The sequence below is a fragment of the Cupressus sempervirens genome, chromosome 1 (genome assembly GCF_028749045.1).
Source record: "Cupressus sempervirens isolate cs-2001-9-10 chromosome 1, ASM2874904v1, whole genome shotgun sequence".
NCBI lineage: Eukaryota > Viridiplantae > Streptophyta > Pinopsida > Cupressales > Cupressaceae > Cupressus > Cupressus sempervirens.
The window spans coordinates 10,725,176-10,732,191 of record NC_143118.1 but is presented as its reverse complement, the minus strand read 5'-3'; positions in this window follow the sequence as shown (position 1 = coordinate 10,732,191).

Here is a 7,016-nt window from a genome sequence, read left to right as displayed (position 1 = left end):
TTGCCGATAAGGTTTGAACCCTTGATCAATCAGCCAACCAAAAATTTGGTCATCGCTGCACCATTGGTGCCACTTAAAGTGGCAGGAGATGATTTTTAATTTAACTTAGAAGTAAAAAACCATTCAACCTTATAAATTAAGGTTATTTGGTTATTTTTCAACCCCTAAAATAAGATAGACCCAAATCTCCTAAATGGGTAAAAGGGTATTTATGAATTATAATTAGTTAGAGGCCCTATTTTTATACTTTACTATTATAGCCTTATTTTGGCTAATTTTTTGTATAAAAAGGGGGTTAGGAGACTCTTACCAATCATTCAAAAAATTGAGAGAATGTCCACGTGCTGAGAGTAAGGGAGATTTGTGAAGTGATTAGTCCCCTAATTTGGAACAACATGATGTTGTTGTACTTGAAAGGAGTGATTTTTCTAAACACTTGTACCTAATTTTGGAGTTAATCAAATCTATCCCCCTATTGGAGTAGAAACTGGAGACATGGTCCTTACCAGATGAACTCTGAGATCAAATGTCTTGTGCCCCTATCTCTCATTTCTCATTCTGTCATTTAATTTTGTGTTGTTCTTTATTTCAATTACGTTAATTTCTTCATTTAAAGCTTTAAAATTAACTTTATGTAATTAGTTAGCATTCCTCTGTAATAGTCCTAGATCCTAATTAGATCAGAGGAAGTCAAAAAATGGAGAGTGGAGAAGCTAAGAGATAGACAATCTAGGTATTAGCAAAACATTAGCTAATTGTGTAGTCTGGGAATTATCTATTTTGCCATCTCTTCCTTTCTTCTTGTTTTTTTAGCTGGTTATGCATGTTTCCATTCATTACATTGTATGTTAGAGTAGATTGCATGTTGTGAGTTAGTCCCACTTTTAATTGTGTAGGTTGTTTAAATTTTTGAGCAACTTGGTTTTTGCCTCTTAGTCCCACTTTTAATTGTGTAGGTTGTTTAAATTTTTGAGCAACTTGGTTATTGCCTTTTCTGCTCTCTAGTTAAGAGCATACCCCCGAAACCCAAAAAATAAAATTCATTGCATATATTGCATTCAAAAGGGAGTTGTACCTTTCAATTCATGGGTCCTTGATATATTATTGCATTGACCCATTCTATTTTTAAATTCTTTGTCCTCCATAAGCCATTGGGAAAGTTAAGAGTCAAGGTATAAACCAAAAGATAAGGAAGACAAACTATTAACCAAAAGTTTTTGGTGACTCTACTAGGGATATACTCATACGTCGTAAGTTCTCTCAAGTAAGTCTATCTGTGGTTTTACTAAGGAACTTAGAGATTATCTCTGTGGTACTCAAATAATTGAGTCATGTATAACAACTCATAAGGAGAAATGGTGTTGCTTCATGAGGGACAAATCCCAGTAGTACAACCTAAACTCAGTTTCTAGGATGAACAAGAGGACATAATAAATCAGTTGAATACCCTCACTTGGAAAAGAAGAAAATCCCTTGACCAATATAGAAGAGTAAACTTCGCCCTTGAAAGAGAGGAAGAAAATGTTGAATATAAGGATGGATTTTATGGGAAAGAAGATTAAGAGAAGCGTGCCCATTGTGAGCTAAGATAGTTCACCCTGGACTCTACATATACCCGTAGCACTTATGGTAAAGGGAAAGTTGACCCTATGTTTAAATAATTATAGAAAGTTGGGTTCCCTATATTGGAGGATCCTATAGGAAGAGGGAGAATCCACTCTCGGGATCCAGTATCCATGGTGCTCTTTTTCCTTTACCTTGCTCTATTTCCTAGATACATAGCCATTCATCTTCACCTCCTATTTTCCACACTCAAATCCCATCTTTGTGAAATTCCTTCACTCTTCATAGAGTATTTACTCCTACTACTATCACTTTTTAGGATATACTAGTAATCCTTCCTACCTCAATGGTTGTTCCTTGGGGTAATGTTATTGGCCCTTTGCAACTTGTTGCCAACAATGACCTCCCTAGAACTTTTTGAAATAATTTTCCCAAATTCAATGGTGATGGGTAGATCTCTTCTAATGTGTACATCATGGATTTCTTTTTCATATGCAATTTCATTTGTCCTTAGCATGAGAATGTGGTAGTGAGGATGTCTGTGGAAACCTTGGTTGATAATGCAGCTAATTAGTTTAAGCACCTCCTAGTAGGATGTATCATGCCTTGGGATGACATGCGAAACCAATTTGAAGCACTCTATAAGAGTATAGAGGATGAACATACTTTTTTGACTCAACTTACCTAGGTAAAGAAGGAACCCAACATTCCTATGAGAGACTTCATTGTAAAGTTCAATAAGTTGGTTAATAGGATCCCTATTGCAAGCAGACCTACTGTGGACAACTAGAATATTTTCTTCATCAGTTGCATGCCCCCTGACATAATTTTTCAAATTAGGAATACATATGTGGCTAATTTTTTGTCTTCTTAGACCTCGGAAATCAAATTAGAGGATGATCTGATAGTAGCAGGGAAATGGAAAAGAGAAATTTAGAGTGGAGCCTCAACAAGCTATGCCCCTGGTGTAACTAACAATATTGAAGCAATGCTTCAGAATCTTTCTAATGAAATGATTTCCATGAAGAGACAAATAGGAAAGCTCATTTCTTCATTTCAACAACCATATCAAGATGTTCCTCGAAGGCCACATGAAGGAAAACCATTACAATTGTCATCTGCTTAGCAAAAGCTTGTTATTGACCTGTGTGCATAAAAGTGTCACACTTCTATAAACCACTATTCTTGAGAGAAACCATGGAAGAGAGAGTCTCGAGAGTCAACTTATAGCTCTCTATCTATGACATACAAAGGCTATGAGATGGTGGCTCTCAAATGAACCAAACTATGCAACCCTTGCAAGGTGCACCATAGAATGAGAGATTCAAAGAGTAGAGGCAAGAGTACCAATATCCAAGAATCTAGAATAAAATGCAATGCAAATGCAAGCTATTCTAAATGAAATTCAAGCTTTAAAAAATAACTAAGCTAAATCATAAATGAAACCAAGCTAAAAAGTATGTCACAATGTAAGTAGAATGAGAACTAAGCTAAAATGCAAAAATGCAAAAATGCTCCAAGTCTCCAAAATCACCAAGAAAACCTACAACATAACAGTAGCATGAGAGACTAAGATTTTTTGAATGAGGAGAGAGCCCTCTCTTTTAAATAAAAATGGATGGTAGAGATTAAGAGTCAAAAGAGGAATAAGCAAGGGAGGAGAATGCATCTTGAGTGATCCATGTAGACAAGCATCTCAACCAATCACAATTAATGGTTGACTTTTGAGAGAGTTTGAAATGTGTGGAGGAGAATTAAAGTTATGTTAAGAGTAAAAGATTCATCTCGCATAGAAAAATGTGTATTCATGTGTAGATAAAAATGTCTTTTCTTTTATTTTTAAAATAAGAATAATGCTTTATGTGTGCACACTTAGGATAAGAGATGAGTGGGGAATTTTATTGAATTAAAAGGGGGACATGTTCTTTTAGTTAAATATGAATTTGGGATAAAGTGGTCATACCATAGGTTATAATCGAGTATATAGATTTTTGAGGATTTGATCAAAAATAACCATTAGATAAATTATGGAAAAATACTAGAAAGAGGGCTCATAATCTAGATGACCATTTTTAGTTGATTACGTTTTCCCCTCTTTGACTAATGTGTGATCAATCTGGGAACACATGAAGTCAAAGAATGAAGAAGCCAAGAGGGCAATGATAGATATAGATATTTGATTTGAAATAATGACATACAGAGAGAGATAGCACATCTTGAATGTACAACCTAATAGCGGTAGTACTAAACATTAGAAAAAAGATGATGTCAGAATTCAAGAAGAATGCTAACACCTATCAAAGCAGATAGACCAAGAGAAAATGAATAGTCAAACAAATGCTACTAAGAAATAGATAGATGTAGTAGGTGATGATAGAATATTTTTGCCCCTTTGGGATCAAAATCAAAAATAGATAGGGGGATGCAGAAATGAGCAAGATATGAGAAAATCAAGATATAGCAATGTCCAAGATGACAGATAGAGGATTAGAACCAAAGAGTGACCACCAATCAATGAAGATATGCCATAGTTTGACTAAAATTGACCAAGAAAGATAAAGCATAAGAATTAGATCAAGTGGAAGAGAGTAGAAATGATGAAGAAATGAAGAAATGATGATTTCCCCTACAAGATTCAAAGATTAAGCTTCAATAGGTCAGCCAACTACATAGAAGAAAGAAGAAATTTTTGACTAGTGAGATGAAGCCAAATTTGGATTTTGATTTTGAAAATGGATCTAAGATGTCAAGATTAGCAAAGATAGGTCAAAAGCATAGATGAGATGGTAAGATAGAAAATAAGTGAGAAATAGGAAAGAAGAGATAAGATAAGATCGAGAAGATACAAGAGAAGGATGAATGTAGTTAGCTAACAAGTCCATGAAAGATAAAGAAGAGAGCTCTCTCAATATGAAAAATGCAAAGCTAAGCTAGAATGAACCCTAGAATGAAAGCTAGTATGAAAAGGTGCAATTGCAAGGGTTACATAAGTAGGTCCTAGTTTTTATCATTGAGCCTTATCAGGGACATCATAAGATCATACAATCATCACTAGTAAAACTATGAGGATATGAATATGATCTAAATCAAATGGAAATGTGGGAATCCAACCTAAGCATCAAAGTCATGCAAGTCAAGATGACTGATACAATTAGATTTCCTAAGTTTAGTATAGTGAGATTACATCTATATCAAGGCATAAGTGCCAGGATAACCCCCGAGTGTGGTCTTGCAAAAACAAACAAGGATGATACATTGTAGGTCCAAAGTGTCACATAGGACAAGCATGAATGCTCTAAACGCTTTAGACTAACAAAGTATACCACAACCAGAAAGCAAGTAAAACATGCCCCATGCCCCCAGTCTTCTAGTCCATGACATCCTGGAAAGACTTATTAGGGAGGGAATACATAGCAAAGAAATCATCATAGACAACACACAAAGAAGATAAAATTCATCATAGCTTAAGATTTTAAGTGTTTAAGCGCACGTGTGTGTGTGTGTGTAAGTCACTTGGCCATTTCTTCAAGACTTGAATCTAATAGTGAGAAATATCACAACATCAAAGACTGAGTAAATTATGTGAAAAGTGTTGAGAAACACTTGATGTCAAGTTGAGGGTAGTGTTGAGGAACACTATTTTGTGAATTGCCACACAAACCCTAATGCACATGGAGACCTCAAATAGGCTAAGCAATTGTGCCCCCAAGATGAGGATGAGAAACAATTCCAAGCTAGGAAATGTGTTGCAGAGTGTGTGATTGAGACTGATAGACATATGTCCAAGGGTCTCAAGTAGAATCTGTTTCCAGGTTTTCACCACTTCGCAAACTTTGTCAGGAATTTTTTTCAAATTTTTTGTATTTTTGAATTTTTTTAATTATTTTTTTAGTGATACATCAAAGTGCCTTTTGCTAGGTTTTCACTAAGATGCTCATTTTTTAAGGACATTTTTTTATTTTTTAGGATTTTTTTAGCATCATATATGATTTTTTTTTATAGGATTTTTAAACACTTACTGGATGTTCCTCTCAAATATCTAAGAATCCATTTAACTGCATTCCAATGCTTAGTTCCTAGATGATTTATATACCTACTAACAACTCTCACTGCATGTGCAATATCTGGCCTAGTGCATACCATAGCATACATTAAGCTTCCTACAGTTGAAGCATAGGGTACCTTAGAAATATTATCCTCCTCTTCTTGTGTCTTGGGACACATCTCCTTAGTCAACTTCAAATGACTAGGTAAAGGTGTGCTGACATCTTTAACATTCTCCATAGAGAAACATTACAACACCTTCTCAATATAATTATCTTTAGATAATGTCAATTTCCTATTCTTCCTATCCATGCAAATATTCATACCAAGGATTTGTTTTGCTGCCCCCAAATCCTTCATAGAAAATGCATGTGTTAACTGGCATTGCAGCCCTATAATATGATCCACATTAGACCTAGCTACAAGCATATCATCAACATATAACAATTAAATAATGTAGTTGTTAGCATCCAACCTCTTAAAATAAACAAAATGATCTCAAAGACACCTAAAGTATCCATTCTCATGCATAAACCTATCAAATTTAAGATACCATTGCTGAGGTGCTTGCTTCAAGCCATATAAACTTTTCTTCAATCTGCACACTAAGTTCTCTTTAGTTTTAACCTCAAATCCCTATGGTTGGGCCATATATATCTCTTCATCCAAATCACCATGAAGGAAAGTTTTTTTAACATCAAGTTGCTCTAAATGAAAATCTGCAGTAGCCACAATACTTAAAATAGTGCAAATAGAAGTCATTTTAACAACATGAGAGAATATCTCATCAAAATCAATTCCCTTTTTCTATGAAAATCCTTTTACAACTAACCTAGTTGTAAATCGTTTCTTACCTCCATCCTCTTCTTTTAACCTATAAACCCACTTATTCTATAAAGTTTTTTTACCTATAGGCAACTTGCATAAATCTCATATCTTATTTTTAAGCAAAGAGTCCATTTCTTCTTTCATTACAGACTCCCACTAAATCTTTGTATCCACTACACAGATTCATTATAACATTTAAGTCCACCAACATCAGAAAGTAAAATATAACACAAGGAAGGAGAAAATCTTTCTGGAGGTCTACTAGGACTTGTTGATCATCTAGCATTCATTGGTGTGTGTGGTATTTATTGTTTTAGTTGTTGCACATCATGAAGAATTGCTGGAACGTCAACTTTTGGAGTATCATCCAACACTACATAATCATTTTCTTTCTTCTCATATTGTTGCAATAGATCTTTGTACAACACTTTCTCATTGAATATGAGATCCCTATTTCTTATAATTTTATGATTTTCAAAAGCTCTAAGCCTATAACCAAATTTATTAATTCCATATCCAAAAAAATACACATTTCTTTGACTTAGCTTCCAGCTTGGTTCTATTTTCAGAATCTATATGAG